This window comes from Chelonoidis abingdonii, chromosome 7, assembly GCF_003597395.2.
Source record: "Chelonoidis abingdonii isolate Lonesome George chromosome 7, CheloAbing_2.0, whole genome shotgun sequence".
NCBI classification, from domain to species: Eukaryota; Metazoa; Chordata; order Testudines; family Testudinidae; genus Chelonoidis; species Chelonoidis abingdonii.
This window is the reverse complement of record NC_133775.1, coordinates 104,417,731-104,432,539: the sequence shown is the minus strand read 5'-3', so window position 1 is coordinate 104,432,539 and position 14,809 is coordinate 104,417,731.

Below are 14,809 nucleotides of genomic sequence, written 5' to 3'. Positions count from 1 at the left end.
ACTTAATCACTCCATCCCGGGGTCAGCGCTCTGCTCTGGTTTGCAAAAGACTCAGGTCTGAATGTAGGCATCCCTTGATGGCTCCTGATCGGTGTCAGCCCAGGAGACACAAAAAACAATGCTGCTTGCTGAACCTTTTCCACTTACCAAGGTCAGGTGAGGAAACAAGTCTGATGAGCTACAGCGTATGCTTTGTTTTAACGTATTCTGCATCACCTCTGCAGTATGCCATCTGCCAGCTGTCCGGGGTTACATCTGCCCAGTGCATTGGGACCCTTCCGGATAGGAGGCATTAGTGTATTCATTTGTAAATTGTTGTTACAGTATTATTGCTATTCAAACACCTGGCCAGTATTTCAGGACATGGCGGCACGCTGGATACTAGCAAAGGTTCTTTCTCTCCCTAGTGCTGAGAAGGATGGTTAAGCGCTGGAGCTGATTACCTAGGGAAGTTGTGGAACCCGCATCAGTGGGGGTTTTAAGAACATATTAGACGAACGCCTGTCAGGGATAGCCTAGATATACTTAACTGTGCCTCAGCGGGGGGTGATGGACCTCTTGAGGTCGCTTCCAGCCCTACATTTGTAGGATTCTATATGGCCCTCATCACCTTAGTTTCTGAGCACCTCACAGTCTTTCATGTATTTATCCTCACAGCTCCCCTAGGAGGCAGGGCAGTGCTATTATTCCCATTGTGCAGATGGGGAATTGTGGCACAGAGAGGCTAAGTGACTTGTCCAGGTCACACAGAAAGTCTGTGGCAAAGCAGAACCCAAGTCTATCAAGTCCCAGGCAAGTGCTAACCATTGGACCATCCTTCCTTTGTCTGCCATTTCCTTTAATAAAAATCTCTTTACAAGTACAGGATAGAGCTCAGTAACTGCAGGCAGGCAAATCCAGCATGTCATTTATTCGCTCTTGCTGAGCCACCCTTGCCTGAGAGGCTTGCATCCTTCTCTTCCCCCTTTCCTCTTTCACACTATTTCATTTTGGTTTAGATGTACCAAAAACTCAAGATCAAAGGGACAGCTGTGGCTCTCCAATTCCCAGCTAGGGTGAAGAGAAACAGTAGGTCAGCCCCCTAAACTGAGGAGCCCTGAGCTGAGCCAGTGTCTCCCATCTGTCCCCTGGGAAGATAATGAAGCAGATGACCACATCCCAGGAAGGGAAGCCAATGGATAGTGAGTGATGCATAATATCCTGAGTCTCTTCTTGTAGGAGGGAGAAAGTCTGACTCCAGCTACAAGAGCCTTAGGACTAACATGGATGGCTGATTTCTACCCAGGTGCAAGAGAGACTCCTCCCTTGTCTTCTGGCAAGAGATGCTTGCTACCCGTGCCCCAGAGCTCTTCTCTGAGCTTCCCCCTTGGCTGTCATGAGATGCCTGCGAAGAGGGCAGAGGCAGCCCCCAGCAACATCCTCCTCCACCTGGTGCTGTCAGGATGCAGCTCAGAGCTACGGGGTGAATTTCTTCCATTTCTGGCATGTGGTGTTGCAACATCATGGCCGATTGGATGCCAGCAAATATTAACGCTAAGTCTGGGGCCAAAGAAATTGTGTGTGGTTTTTTTAATGGACTTTGGATTAATCAGCGTAACTGTCTGTGCTAGCTCCCCTCCCACAGCTCAAATGGGCCCCAGCGGAGGGTTTAGCACTAACGATGAGATGCCTGCAAATATTAACAAATCACTTCAGCCAAAGATGAGAGATTTCTTTGTGGGCTTTGGATCACTTCATCAGTGCTACAGTTAGAGCCCTCTCATCTCCCAGAACTAAACCGGGTCAAAGGGCCTGGGATGCTGAGGACGCCTGGGCTAAACTAGCTGCGCAACAGCCCTTGTCTCTCCCAGTAGATGGGGCGGCAGAGCCTGGGGAGGAAGCACTGTATCAGTTAGCTGCTGACTCTGCTGCTGTCTGCATGTGGCCACAGATCATTACCCTGCTAAAGAGAACATTCCTGTCACTGCAGAGTGCAGTCCATCACTGACGTAGGACGGGCGAGGATGTGCTGCCCCCCAGATCCAGCCCAGCTGTGTGACCAGAGTACTGGAGAGCTCTGCAGCACACCACAGGCTGCAGCCGGGCACTCGTCGTCCTCCGGTTGTGTGCGCTTCTCTCTGTCTGTTCCGTTAGTGAAGGCCAGACCTATGTCTAACTGGCAGCTACCCGTCCAGACTCGTCCTCTACTTCTTTAGGATTCTACTATGGCTCCTAAGAGTCTGAGTCATGCTGTGGGAAGGAACGCAGTGCCACAGGGGTGGTACCTGTGTAAGGATCACTGGGGGCAATTGGCATTCCCTTGTGCATCAGGCATAGAGCGAATATCCTACACCCACATCCCATGCTGCCCTGCCACCTCTAACTGGTATCCAAATGGGCTGGGCCAAGGCTCCCCTGGCCACATACAGACAGGCCCCTCTGGTACTGAGTGCTGCAGGCAGCTTGCCACTCTTTGCGCTTCCAGGGGCTTGCAGCCACGATGGGGCTAGGAAGGATGAGGCCCTAAAAACAGCCTCCACTTCATCTGACTGTGGAGTAACCCTGCACAGCTGTAGCATAGTTCAGGGCTGGCCTGTTGGGGAGTGAAAGCAGACCTCCCATTGCTGTACCACTGTCCCCGAGATCGCCACCCTGCTGTCCCCGGTTGGCCAAACCCCCTTGCATAGACCCTATCCCGAGAGCCTGGCTCTCCTTGCTGCACAGCAGGCTTGGACTGCATGCCAGCCTGCCTAATCTCTCCATCCCATAACGTAATTATTATTGGATTTGTGCTTTGTTAGTGAAGCGCTAAAATGCCAGCTGGACCCTGAGCTTCTAATTAGTTAAAGGAACCATTGGGCCAAGAGCCACTCACCTTCCTCACTTGATCAATGGGAGCAATCAGCCTGGGGAAAGATTTGCTGTAAAATCCCCCACTGTGTTCAAGGGCAGCTCAAGTGCTGGTGCAGCAGGGGCTGGGTGATGGCCTATCCCCTCTGCAGAGCCTGAGTTTCTCTCTTGGCAAAGAGATGGAGGTACCAAGTAGAGGGGCCTGTCTAATTTCACAAATGCCCAGATCCCCAAACTCCCAATGTCAGGCACCTAAATACCTTTGATCTGGGCCAAACTGCCTACACAGTTTGGTCCTCTCTAGGAAAGCCAGCAGGTTCCTCCAAGATAGAGATTCAGTACCAGGAAGCCTGCTTGGCTCTGGGCAAATTTCCTGCCTGCCATTTCCTATGATCCATCGAGGCCAATAGTCAAAGGCGGTCAGTACTGGAAACTTGGAATGAGCTCGTAAAGGCATATAATGCGCCTAACTGCAACAGTGCACCACAGGGGGAAATTTCTTCCTGATCCTAGTTGGCAGTCAGTTAATGCCCTGAAGCATGAGGTTGGAGAGTCTTTGTTCATTTGTATCCTTGCTAGTGGAAATATGGGTGCTAGACTGATCTTCCCAGGTGAGCACCTTTGTTAAAAATATTCCAAAGTACACACTGGGAAATTTCCACGTGTGAGCTGGGCACACACACAAGCATGCATACACTTGGGAGGATTCATCCCATGAATGACCAGCCTTTTTCAATCTTGCTAAAGATCTTTGCATCCTGTCGCAGCAAGTTCCAGAGGTCAATCGATTACCTTTTCAAGCAATCTGTGGAATTGCTCAGAGAATCTTTGCAGTGCAAAACCCATACAGTGTTTGAGTGTTGACTAGGCAAAAGCAAACTCCTCCCCACTTTCTGAATTTCACAATGAATTTTGCAACCCCGGGAGCAAAACGTATCACAAAATATCTGTGCAGCAGAACAGACGCAACATGGGGTTTGACTGACCAGAGGTCTGTCTGGAATGGAAGGAGGCATGTTACAAGTCTTGCTCCTGTAAAGCTAATTCAGTCCTAGGATGTCTCAGGTGAGGTATTTCCAGTAGAGACAGGGAAGTGTTAGTACCATTATACAAGGCACGGGTGAGACCTCAGCTGGAATGCTGTGTGCAGTTCTGGTCTCCCATGTTTAAGAAAGATGAATTCAAACTGGGACAGGTGCAGAGAAGGGCTCCTAGGATGATCAGAGGAATAGAAAACCTGCCTTATGAGAGAAGATTGAAAGAGCTTGTCTTGTTTAGACTAACCAAACGAAGGCTGAGGAGCGATATGATTGCCCTCTATAAATACATCAGAGGGATAAATACCAGGAGAGAGAGGAGTTATTTGAGTTAAGCGCCAATGTTGAAACAAGAATAAATGGTTATAAACTGACCATCAACAAGTTTAGGCTTGAAATTAGACAAAGGTTTCTAGCCATCAGAGGAATGGAGTTCTGGAACAGCCTTTGAAGGGGAGCAGTGGGGGCAAAAAAATGATCTGGTTTCAAGACTGAGTTTGATAAGTGGTATGATGAGACTTCCTACAATGGCATGTAGCCAATCTGCGACTGCTAGTAGCAAATATCTCCACTGGCTGTGGTGGGACAGTAGATGGACAGGACTCTGAATTACTAAGTGAATTCTTTCTCACATGTCTGGCTGGTGGATCTTGCCAACATGCTTCAGAGTCTGACTGTTATATTTGGGGTCAGGAAGGAATTTTCCCCAGGTCAAATTAGCAGAGACCCTGGCGGAGGGTTTCACTTTCCTCTGCAACATGGGGCACAGGTCACTTGCAGGTTTAAACTAGAGTAAATGGTGGATTCTCTGTAATTTGAAGACTTTAAATCATGATCTGAGGACTTCAGTAATTCAGCCAGAGGTTATGAGTCTATTACAAGAGTGAATGGGTGAGATTATGTGGCCTGCAATGTTCAGGAGATCAGATTAGAGGATCATGATGGTCCCTTCTGGCCTTAAAGTCTCTGAGTGTAAGGCAAATTCTGTGTCTCACTTTCCTTCAACAAAGAAAAAAATATTATCAGTTATTTTCCCCATGAGGAATATGTCATACAGTGCTTGTTACCAAGGCTTCCAGACTCTTGCTTCCTCACTCAGCTGGGACTGGGAGCAGCAGAGGTGACAAACATTTAAAAAGCAGCCTTTCGTTTTAAAAACAGCTGTTTGATTCCATGTGCATGTGACTAAAATGCCTAAAAGGTTCATTAGTGTGGTTTGAAATCTGCGCTTTGTTAGTCAGGGATGGAGACAACAACACATGTGATGGCACAAAAAGCCAATTTTCCCTTTTGAACACAACTGGCCACAGGTGCCACAAATTTGGTGGTTTCAGCCAAGTATCTGTCAAGTAAATCACCTCCAGAAAGGTGGCATAAGAATCTATAGTATCTGTCTACCCTCTGCATTTGTAGTTCTCTGTAATTGCTTTTAATCCTGCCTGCAAGTTCCAGGGTCAGAAAAGTAATTGGTGTAATTTCAGAGAAAGGTTCTTGCTGGAATATATGGATGCTCAGATACTGCAGTGATGGACGCTATGTAAGAACCTAGATAGATGAGCGAGGGATGCAAGATGTTCTGCTTGGCTGAAGACGAAAGCAGGCAGAGGAGAGAAGTACATCTTCAGTGACAATGTAAATGAGGAAGCACAGAGCAAAGCCTAGAGAAACAGATTTACAAAGGCTAATGCTTGTAACCAACAGACGATCCAAAGGTCCAAGCTCTGCTTCATCGCCTACTGCCAGAGTTCAAATCTCCCTGGGATGGATCCTCAACTGGTGCAAATCAACCTAGCTTAGCTCACTGCACCAGTTCACACCAGCCAAGGATCCAGCCCTCAGATTCCCTTCCGACAAATACAAAAGGTATCCAGTCCAGCTGGGGTGAGCCCATGCTTTTGTCTTCAGGGAAGCAGCACAACGGCAGCAGGATCAATCCATCCAGCATATCATCTAGGTTCTTGTATGGTGCCCATCACAGTGGTATCTGAGCACCCATATATTCCAGCAAGATCTTTAGCAGAGAAGTCAGCAGTTGATTCCAGGCACATACTAGAGTTCAGACTTTGGTCCTCTCTGTTTAGCGGTCATTTCTGCACGTCACCATGCTCAGAGCTTGCTAATTTCCTGGAAGGTTGTTGCTGTTTATTTATGTACCAAACTGTTTAAGGAATGGCTTTCACAAAGGGGGCAATACCTTGATGATAAGTTCTTGAGAGCAGAGACTTCATACTGGGTCTACAGCTACAGTGCTGAGCAATAAAAATATACTATGTGTGCTGCTCAGTGGATGAAAGGATGGCTGGGTGGTTAGGGCACTAGCCTAGGACTTAGAAGATCTCAGTTAAATTCCTTGCTGTGCTACAGACTTTCTATGTGACCTTGTGCATGTCACTTAATTTCTCTCTTTGCCTCAGTTCCCGATTGGTAAAATGGGCTATAAAGATATTTCATCCACCACGCATGAGTGTTGTGAGGTGCTCAGATATTCCTGTGGCTCCTAGTACCACAGATGATATATCTGCTCCATTCCCCTGTGTTTTTTCATAATTGTTATTGCCACATCAAAGCCACATATATTGAAATCAGGATCTTTCCTCCTGGCCCAATCCTCCTGTTTGATGACCTCACGCAGAAGTCACAATGCAAAATTTGTGATGTGTCAATTACTTCCAAGGCTGCAACCTGTGCTGTGATAAACACGGGGTTATGACAGCAGAAGCAGACAGAGCTGGACAGTGTGGTTGACAGCTCTAGCATAAACACTATGTAAGTGTCAAGCTGTGTAAGACCAAAGGCAGCACATTTACTGCCTGAGAAAAATTCAGTATCTGTCTTCTTTAAAATGGATGTAGTGCGGATGCCAGGTGCTAAACTGATGGTGACTGAAGTCTTACACTTAGCTCCTGGACAAATGTACGTGGAGAGTGATTGCTCCCCACCCCACCCCCCAGCTGTCTCCACTCTGGAGAGACCACCGTCAGGTATGATAAAGGAGTTCCTTCCCCAGGGTGCACTCAGCCCTTGATCTGTCTGCTGAGGCTGCCACCAAAGGTGCCAGTTGTGATGGTGGGGTTTTGTGTTAGGGACACTTGGGGCCAAATTCATTTCTGGGGTGAAGTCAATGGAGTTACACCAGGAATTAATTTAATAGAATTATACAAAGATAAGGCTGGAAGGGATGTCAAGAAGTCATAGTCCATCCGCCCCCTTTTTGCTGTTCCTGTTTCCTAGAATCTTGACTGAAACTCTACAAAACTCATGCCACGTACCTGTAGGACACCAAAGAGCTGTCAGATAGGAATGACTATGTCCTGTTGTTACAAAACACAGGAAGTGATGCATAAAATGTAGTTGGTTTGGCTCTCCCAGAAGTATATTAAGTGTCATCTTATCTATCTGAACCAGACGTTGGAGTCGTTTATTGGCGAGTCATTGACGAGGGTGACAAAGAGCCTCTGAAACTCCATCTTGGTGAGGGGGACAATCCTGACAGGGTGTGAGCCCAACCCTAGCATGATGGCCAGGAGTAGCAGTGAGTGAATAGCAGCTGCCCTGCAGTGGACTGAGAATGGGATTGTTTTACTGCTTGTCAAATAATAGTGTAACAGTTGTCATCTTAGCTACCACCAAGAACTGAACTGGGGACCTCCAGAGCTAAAAGCACAGATCTCAATAGCTTGAAATAAATAGCCAGGCTTGTCAGCTGAGAGCTCTAAGAGACTCATATCCTTTGTGGATCAGACGCAGAGGGGGAGACGGCACACCCTGACCAGCAGGGTTACATATCATCAACATATAGGACTTTGTTACATAAAAACAAGACTTGCAGAAGAAATTTTAAACCTTTGGAGCTGAAATCCTGGAATGGAGCAAAGGGGTGGGATATGGGATTTTCCATTGCTTTGATTCCCCACCCCAACCCCTTTAAAGTTACTCAAATTCCACTATCCATCTCACCTTTCCTCCTAGCAACTGCTGCCTTCACCCTGAAGTGCAACAGAATCTGAGGTTCCGGAAGGGGAGCAGAGGGAGGATGGGGGAGGAAGAGGGGTGACCCTGGCTGGAACACCATTGACCTTATAGGAAGCAGCTGCAAGATAGCTCAGGAACAAGCACACCCTTATAGGATGGAGCCCAGGAACACACATGCCCCATAGATTGAAGCCTTGGAGTGTGCATGGCCATAGAAGAGGAAGCCCTGGAATCATTCTATTTTAGGGCTTTATAGTACCCAAGCTCCTTCCATGTAGAACAGCTCGGCAGTAGCCAAGATCTACGGGGGGGTTAAGCTCTTGGGAGGAGGTGGGGAATGGAATGTGCACAGCCTAACAGGAGGGAATTCTGGAATGTGCATAACCTTGCAGGAGCCAGGGACCTCTGGCTTTGTCCTTCCTTCACCTCTTCCGAATGATAAAAAGGCAAATTCACAGTTTTAATTAAACAGAATTTGCTAATACGCCTGAGCTTCGATTGCTAGCAAATTGCCATGGGGACTGTGGGACATTTTCCAAGCAACTGCTCAGGTAACACTTGCCTGCAATTCAATGTTATTAAATAGGGATTCCGCTCTGCCTAGAGACTCTCCCCAGAGAAACGCAATAGGTGAGCCTGTATCTTATAAATCCGCCTTGAACTCCACTTCACCCTGGGGGCAGAAGAAGCAAGTTTCTCCCTAGCGTAATCAGAGGCAGTAATAACATAAAGCAAACTTATGAAGCATAAGGGTTTGGTTTTGTTCCCCTGGCATTGACTTAACTCTGCAACAGAGAGCACATCAGGTGCTGATTTCACAATCGGATTCCTATTCTTGGTGCCAGGCAGAAGGATAGCCTAACAAATCTACTGCTTGCTGGAACTTCTCGTGCCAGCAAGTAACTGCTATGGGATAAAAAGTCTGTTCCTTTGAAATTGGAATGATGAAATTCCCTGCAAAGAATGACACTAATTTGGGGGTGAAATTCACCCCAGTGCAGAGGAACCAGCGCAAGGTCTGTGTAATACACAAGTCCCACATAAGCCCTATTTTGAGGATTTAAGTGACACATAGTCCTTCTGCTGGCCCTTTGCACAGGCGAGAATTTCATCCGTAGTGTCTTTGCAAGAAAAAATAAAGGAAAACAAGATTAGCTTAACCAACACCACAGATCAAAAGTGCTAGCTTGGACTCGATGCCAGGTCTCCTGTGATGGTTATTCTCTGTTTTGACACTGCCTCACTGCATGGCTTTGGGCAAGCCAACCTCCAGTGCCTCAGTTTGCCCACCCCTAACAGGAGGAGGAGGATTGTGCTTCCCACCCTCATTTTGCTGTTGTCAAGCTGGAACAATGTTTTTAAAACACTGCGCTCTTGGCATGGAAAGTGCTCTAGAAGTGCAGCGTAACATTAGAAAGATCAATTCATCCTTCCTGGTAATGTCAGCGTTCTTATTTATACAGGCACCAAAACCCTAATGCAGCATATACCACAGTGTTATGCTGGGACAGCCTTTTGGCAGATTGTATTATTTAGTGCAGCAGTTCTCATACTGGTCTGCCGGTCACTTGCTGCTGGTTCATAGACAGCTGGCTGCTCTATCTACTCTGCTAGCCCCCATCACTCTAGTACAGAAGCCTCACAAGCATTAATGAATTGATCTCTCGATCCCCCTGGGAGATAGTAGCCCCATCTTATCAACAGGCACAGAGGGATTGAATTGCCTCAGTGACACAGGAAGTTTGTGGCAGAGGCAAGAACTGATCCCAGTATGCAGAGCTCCATTCCCTAAGTCACAAACCCACCCATCCTCCATCTCACCATATAGTGCTGGCTCCTCCTCCTTGCGTTCTCCTCTGCTACCAAGATTTTCCAAATGCACATTGCAACTTCTAATTTGCGAAGGCACCCATTTCCTCTAATGCTTCTCTGTCACCTTGATGAGGTCTGTGTCGCCTCACTCTATAGTTGAAAATCTCAAACTGTGTGTTTTGAAGGCACTTTTCTCCCTTTACAAATGTTGGTTGTTATAGTGACAGTTCCGGGAGTGAACACCTCCAAGGATCTTTCAGGACATTTTCTGATGACAGTAGACTTACGTCAATTACTTTGCAGTGAGGAGACCATTATCTTTGCACTCTGCTAAATGAGAATTTCTTCGTTTCCTCTGTGAGGATTGCTTGAATGTTTGTATAACTTGTATTCCTGGACCTGGGGTTACCTTTTTGCTGTCATGCACACGTGTCAAAAATAATCAGCTCTAACAGGGAAAAAGACAACAAAGAGCATATGGGTACTTTTAATTAATACCTTTGGACGAACTAGAGATTGCCCTGAGCTGTAAAGTTCGGCTCTAGATGGGGATCCATTTCTGAGCTTCCCAAAAGTTTGTGTGTGTTTGAATCTAGTTCATGCCCCAGCCCTAGCAGCAACAGTAGTCACAGAAAGCAACTGTAAATGTTGGCATTTGTATCCCGCAATTTATATTTTGCATCAGCGCAGCACTTCGTGACATTCTGCCTGTATTCAGAATTCTTAATTGTCTGTGGATAGCTCTTCCTGTCTTCTCTGCTGCTGAAACAGTGAATATAACTAGGCTTTCAAATATCAGAGGGGTAGCCGTGTTAGTCTGGATCTGTAAAAGCAGCAGAGAATCCTGTGGCACCTTATAGACTAACAGACGTTTTGGAGCGTGAGCTTTAGGCTTTCAAAGACATCTTGCTGCAGCATAAAGGTAAATTAATTATTTCTCTACCTTCAATGGACCCAAGACTTCCATGTTTGACATCAAAGTGCGCTGTATATGATTGAACTTTGTGGCAAGCTTTTATGTAGTTAATGAACATAGCAAACATCACATTGCCAGCTGGATGATAGTGATTGGGGGATCTGACCTGACCTGAAGGCTCTGTCTCATGGCTGTGATACCCTGTCTGTTGAATATGTTCAAAATGACACAAGCGACACCGACAGCATTTAAACTACTATTGGCCAGACTGTCTGGCCTATATTAGCAACGGCTGATTGCAGATCCCATTCCCACATAATTGTGGGGGTCAAACTATTGTGGCAACATATACCCTCCCCAGACCCGACAAAGACAACTCTGCATGTTTAGGGGTCTGCAGCTCCAGTGGGGGCAGGAGCAGGAGGGGTAGGCACCATCGTCCAAGCCCTACACAAAAGCTGGCACTGCTGGTGGACTGGGACTGGTGGACTGGGGCTGCATTAATTTCTCTATGATGGTGGCAGCTGGTCATTAGCTTATGAAGCCAAGGAAGTATTAACCAGCAACTAGAAGGGCAATGGTGCAAAGCGGCTTTGACAATGCAGGGGTGTGCCAGACACCTGTGCTGAATGTGAAACGTCAGGAGAGATGTGTGCAAAGTGTGGAATGAACGTACAAATAAACAGCAACCATAAACATTAACATTCCCTGTTAACCCTGTTTTGGAGCTTGGAGGAGGGAAGGACTGGGGCTCCTGATGGAATGCAAACATGGATTCCAGGCTGTAGAGAAGATCTGGTGTGGGAAATCTCACTCGTTAACATGCCAGAGCCCTTGGCAGGCCAGCCTGTGACGGTTTATACAAGAGCTCTTGGAGGAAGGAGACCAAGCCAGGCAGAGGTTTTATAACAGTATGAAATGTGCTTCTGTATATTTAGCTACAGGCAGCAGCAGCATCAAGGGAAAAGTGAATAATCAGAGTCCCGCAGCCCCAGAACACATCTCACTTCTACCTCCCCATCCCTTTTCTCTCTCTTCTCTCCTTTGCCTTGCTCTCCATTTGCTATTTTCTCTTGCTTTATCTATTTTCTCAGCCTCTTGCTTCCTTCCCTTCCTCCCTCTCTTCTCCCCTGCCTTGCTCTGAAGGGAACAATCACACCAGTATATTCTCTTCTTGGTGAATTCATCCCTTTGCAGAAGGCCTGTGTAAAGGAAGAGCCGTGCAGGGGACCTCTGCAAACACAGAAAGGGTCTCAGTGCCAGCTCCAGACAGGCCAGGGTAGAGGGGGCTGGCTATGGAAAGGGCCGAAGGCTCTGTCCTTATGGCTCCCCCATAGAGTGGATAAGGAAGGGATGTGGTTACTGTTACTGACCATAGCCCAGAACAATGGCTACAGGGGGCTGTGCTCTGGTCCCATGTCCTGGCTGCAGATTGGGCAGATGGATCCATCCCCCACCTTCCCAGGTGTCCTTGCACAAAGCTCATTTGGGGCTTTGCCTGGGGAAGGATGGATGTAATTCAAGCAGAAAATAAGCCATGATGTGAAAATAAGGCTGGTTCCCTGTGGAACTCCACTGGGTGAGAGCCCTAGAGGCAAAGGAGCATGGCTAGGCAGGCCACTTGTCTGGCTGGAAGCTGTTTGGGGTGGTTTGTCCCCTGTCCAGTATCTGTATCATGCCGCACTCTTTCAAAATGGCATCCCACTGTGGCATAGCTTTGTGCGCACCAAGCGTGCAAGGGTTCCTGTGGGGGTGAGCCCAAGCCATTCGCAGAAGTACCAGAATGAATGTCTGATCTTCTGGGAGTGCGTGAGGGGCCACCCTACGTGTGGCCTAGCCTGAATCTCTGGTTACAGTTCCCCTCCCACAATTCTGTCATCTTTTAATGCCATTGAAATTAATCTCCAAGGTTTAGGATTATAAATAGTATTTAGCACTAACACAGGAATGTGTTATATATTTTTGTGCTATTTAAGCATTAATGAATGAATCCTCATAGCCCCATCATAACTGATGGATTGAGAAACAAGCAGATTATATGACGTGGCCAATGCAACTACAGGATTCCATACTATAGTGATAGGAATAATAGATGCTATTTATCCCCATATACAATTATCTATCTATCTACCTACCTACCTATCGGTCTCACTGAAGTTGCCTGGATGAAGCAGGAGTCCTAAAGGACCATAAAACCAGTAGTGTTTGTTTTCATCTCAAGCAAAGTGAAACAGGGAAGAGAATGTGTTGTGTTTTTAAATAACATTCCAGCTGTTCTGCCTCTACTTGAAGAGTTGATCCAAGGTTGTGATAACATATCAAAGCAGTTCCACTTCTAGTTCATATATAGTTACAAAGATTTAATGCAGATGGTTTGAAATTACAGTGAAACCCATCTGATTCCACCCTTGATCTTGCCAATTTTATAAGGCAAAACAGTGTCTCTTCCACTTTGGTCTCTGTGGAACTGGCTTCACAGCAGCTATGAGAGTATGTGTTTACAGTGAGGAATGGATAATTCTAAAGAGTTTTGGACAAAACCCATCAGATTTCAGCCTAATTCTCCCTTCTCCATCTTATTCTTTTTTTCCCCAATGCACAATCCTGCTGCCAGAGACGCAATGTGTTTGGTTTTCAGTTTAAAACCTTGGAACCTCCCGAGATGCACAGTCTAAAAAAAGAAAGAAAAACATTCCATTGTCAAGTGGCGCTTGATACTGAAAATCAGCCCCTTAGCAGGAGATGCCTGTGGGACCTAACCAAGAGACTTGGGAAAGTCCCCAGTATATTTTCATATAAGCTCAGATACCTGGGATTGTAGGAGTATCAACGAGATGGGCTAATGAGGAAATAACTCCCACCTTCCATTATATTTAGATTTCATAGTCAATGTTGCCCAGTTTGCACAATTTGGAAAATATATGCAAAGAACATCCCTTCTTTCATTACACTTTTCCTTTGGATGGGTGTATTGAAACAATGGATGATGATATGACAAAATTGTCCCACTTGCCCCTGTAGAGCTCTAAAGCTTACACATATGGAATGTGAACCTGAAAAGACTCCCATGACTAACTTTACCCACACAAATAGTCCTGTTGGCTCAAGCGGACTGTTCATGTGCATAAAGTTACTCCTGGGAATATTGTTTGCAGAATCAAGGCCTTAGTTTGGACCAGGGGTCTCAAACTCCGGCCCGAGAGACTCCCCACTGCGGCAATGTCCTCTGTAGGCGCCACCCTCCATAGCTCCCATTGGCTGGGGGAGAGGGACAGAGATATCATAATTAGTTGCCGGGCAGAGTCAGCCATGCACCATCACATTTTTCCACAATGACTATAAACAAGTCAAAATACCGAACACAACTGTCCGATGCACCCCTTGCTGCAATCCTGAAGGTTTCAACTGCTCAGTCACAGAGGCCAAACATCAACAAACTGACAGAACTGAAGCATTGCCAGGAGTCTGGCAAACACTAAAAACTCTCTGGCAGATGAAGAATTATATAACGTTGTATGACAGTTTTATTATTTCTAAGAAATTCAAAATCAAAAATACAATATAAACGTTTTCTTTTCTGAACACCATCTTCAGTGACATTATGGGCCTGCTGGGAGGATTTGAGGATTTGAGGCCCTCAGGCAAATTAAATTGAGACTCCTTGTTTGGACAGTCCATTAGCCAGATTACTCCCTAAATCTGCTGTGTGTCTCCCCCTGCTGATACCAACAATAATTGACACTTTTTCTTTCTTTGTCTTTTGCACTTCTCAAACTTATACCATCAAATGGGAGGAGACAAACAAGAATTCTCTCTAGTCATTCAAAATGCCTAATTCTGTATATGAAATTTGATTCATTACTTATTAACGAAGTATAAAAAATTATCAAATTATCCATGTACACATCTACACACATTCAGGCAGAGAGTTCATTAATGAGCAGAAGAAGAGGAAAAAACAGATAAAATAAGGATGAGCGATACAAGAGATTATAGTAGAGGCAGAGCTATGTGAAAAGAGCCTCATGTACAGGAAAATTGGTCCCATTCATTGTTTCCACACAGTAGAGTTCCATGAGTGCTGTAGGAAGCTTCTCCTTCCATTCCCTAAGAGAAGGAACTCAGATTTTTCCAGCAGCCAAAGAAAATCTGTTTTTAAAGAGCTGTTTCTGTTAATCTGATTTTCAGAGGCAGTGAGGGATGGGTGAGCCCACATACAGGCCCAGGAGGCATAATTTAACTG